This window comes from Cicer arietinum, chromosome 7 (genome assembly GCF_000331145.2).
Source record: "Cicer arietinum cultivar CDC Frontier isolate Library 1 chromosome 7, Cicar.CDCFrontier_v2.0, whole genome shotgun sequence".
In the NCBI taxonomy this organism is placed as follows: Eukaryota; Viridiplantae; Streptophyta; class Magnoliopsida; order Fabales; family Fabaceae; genus Cicer; species Cicer arietinum.
In genome coordinates, this window is record NC_021166.2 from 61,218,590 (window position 1) to 61,221,811 (window position 3,222).

At 25.7% G+C, this 3,222-nt stretch overlaps 1 long non-coding RNA gene across 1 annotated transcript; it reads right to left on the minus strand.

Annotated features, from left to right (window-relative positions):
• Positions 1–598: 598 nt before the first annotated feature.
• LOC101500847 (uncharacterized) lies at positions 599–1,742 on the minus strand. Its single transcript, XR_012163902.1, has 3 exons — positions 1,618–1,742; positions 1,256–1,327; positions 599–1,131 (listed from the first exon to the last, which is right to left on the minus strand). It is a non-coding gene; the product is annotated as an uncharacterized lncRNA (long non-coding RNA).
• Between the last annotated feature and the right edge of the window lie 1,480 nt (positions 1,743–3,222).

Here is a 3,222-nt window from a genome sequence, read left to right on the forward strand (position 1 = left end):
AATGAGTGGTTTGAGTGATTAATTTTTTGAGTATAAAAAGTGGTGAAAATTTTATGATTAACATAAGAAAACCAAATCACACTTTCCTAAAATCGCTTTTTCTTTAAGACCATTTTACAAAAATTTAAAATACTCAAATAAATACTTAATAGAATAACTTGTTGAAACTTAATATTCTATTCTCACCTATCCTCATCCATGTGGCGGGCACAATGATGTGAGACTTCATCCTCATTCTTAAGTGAAAGCAATACCATAGTTGTATAGTTCAAAATTTTGATGCTATCAATTGAGATTAGGGAACTTATTTGTTTATTATCAATTTTAAATTTATTTGTTTATTATTAATTATAATAAAATATAAAATATTTTATTTATTGTATAAATAAGATATTATTTTTTAATTAATTTTTTTAATAATTATCTAAAAAAATTATAATAACGAGGTTTCGCATATTGAAATTAATTAGAACAAACAATTAAAGCTGAATTTTTCCGATACATAGAATCAATTCAAAGCAATATTGTCATTCATAAACAATGTCTTTATTAAGATAAAGAAAATTCCAAAGTAGTCTATAGAGAAGAAGAAAACAAAATTAAGAACTAAAAATGTGCACTAGGAAAATAATATCGCAAACTAAAGAAAGAACACAAATAGTTGGTATGAATTTCTTCATTCCTTGTGAAACTAATATATCTAATATATTATAACTAGAGATATTTTTCCAATTAACTCGAACAACATTTGCAATCTTTTGCCAATTAACCCGAACAACGATCGCAATCAAGAAGAGCCATGAGACCAAAATGGCGATACAAGTCGAATGCGACACAAGACTAACTTCCATAATTGAAGTTGCACTTGATAGCAATAATATGAATAAAATCGAAAAGATGTTATCGTTAGCTGGACGATCAATCGTAGTAGCACCAATCAAGAATTGAAAAAATATAACAAGAAGAGAGAGAAATAATGTGATAACAATGTCGTGTTCTTCCATGAATTTAACGCCAGACATCTTTAATGTAGGGAAGATAATCAATATTGAACATAATATCATTGATGTTGTGGCCACTATCAGATACCTATCTTCGTCACTTAGAATAACTTTCTCACTTTCAATGGACCTGTATTATATATGTTTTCAAGATTAGATACATAGTATAAAATACACATTGCATTATCATTTTTTAAAATAAAAGCCACAAAAGACAATAGCATGAGAGTAAATTAATTAAAGATATTGATTACCTTGGTTTAATTGGATCAGAAGACTTAAATTCTTCCATCTGAAGAATCACTTGATCTTCATTGCGTTTTTCACTATAGCAATAACAATGTATAATATTTATGTTAATATGATTCATACATTTCTATATAACATTGAGAAATTATGAATTTAATATAATCAAGATTATGTTAAAAACCATAAAAAAATATCTAAAATGCATCTAAATTTTGCCTTTTAGTTCAATGGTCATGCGTGTAAAATATTTTTATACAAACCATCAATCCAAATAGTTGATTTGTAACTTATTTACATCAACTATCATTTTCTATTTTCATTATCTTTAGAAATAATACCTTAGCGTGAAGATAAATTAATTAAATACCTTAGTTTAATTGGATCAGATAACTTAAATTCTTCCATCAGAATCACTTGATCTTTGTTGCGTTTTTTTCACTATAACAATAACAATTTATAAATATTCATGTTATTGAGATTGATACATTTCTATATAATCGTTTAGAATTGCAAGTAAGTAATTAAAATAAAAAAAGAATAACATTAAATTAAAGAGATGGAGTACCTTGAATATTAGGACTTCATCAAATCACTTGATTTTCTATGCTTTTTTATTTCTCTCTTTTTATCAAATTAAAGATATATTTTAAACAGATAGATAGGCAACAGCAAAGTAATTTTTTTTATTTAATCAATTTCTTTTTGTTGGAATAATTCAAACGAGGATAGCTAGAATATTGGATTATCATTAAAAATGTGATGAGAAAAAATAGGAAATAAGTTAATTAAGAAAGATTGTGGCAGTCAAAAATTCGTGATTGAGACGGTTAAAATAAAAAGTAAGTTAATTTGTTTGACTGCCTCGTCACCACGTACTTCCTATTTTTTCTACCTACTTATCAGTTTAAAATGTAGGCTTACTTTGAATAAAAAAGCATAGAAAATTAAGTAATTTGACCAAGTACTATTATTCAAGAAATGTATCAATCATATTAACATAAATATTATACATTGTTATTGTTCTAGTGAAAAAACGCAACCAAGATCAATTAATTCTGATGGAAGAATCTAAGTCATCTGATCCAATTAAGTCAAGGTATTCAATAACTTTCATTAATTTACCTTCAAGCTATTCTACTATGTTTTGTGGTTTTTATTTCTAAAAAAATGATAATTCATGTATTGAATAGAAACAATTCATTTTATCAACTTATTAATAATTTTAACTTATTACTACTATTTGAATTGACTATTTGTATAAAATATATTTTACACTATACATCATCATTGAACTAAATGACCAAACATAGATGCATTTTGAGTTATTTTTCATATGATTTTTAACTTAATCTTGATTTTATTAAATTCATAATTTCTCAAGGTTTGTTATAACCATTAAAAATGAATTTTACATAAGAACTATACAAAGAACACTTAAAGAAATTAGGTAAGTTTTTTTCTAAACAAAAAAATAATCATAATACTTTTTTTTGACAAAAAGGAAAATGTATATCTAATCTAATGTTTTTTACTCGTGTGTGTAATTTTTTATATAAGCAAAATGAATCATGTATTTTTTACTCATGTATCTAATCTAAAGAATATATATATATAGATCCATTCAACTTGACAAGAATAGTTGGGAGATATTATCAATTCAACTTGACAAGAATAGTTGGGAGATATTAGTCACAGCTTCATTGATATTATATTTGCTGTTGATTCCCTTCCCAACATTAAAGATGTCGTCTTATGGTGGTAAATTCATAGAAGAACATTACGATGCTGTCAAGTTATTTCTCTCCATTCTTGTTATATTTTTTCAATTCCTGATTGGTCGTGTTGTAATTTACCCGAATAATAATAACATCTTTCAGACCTTATTCCTACTATTGTTATCAAGTGCAACATCAACTATGGAAGTAAGTCTTGTTTTACATTCGATTCCTACCACCATTTTGGTCACATGGAG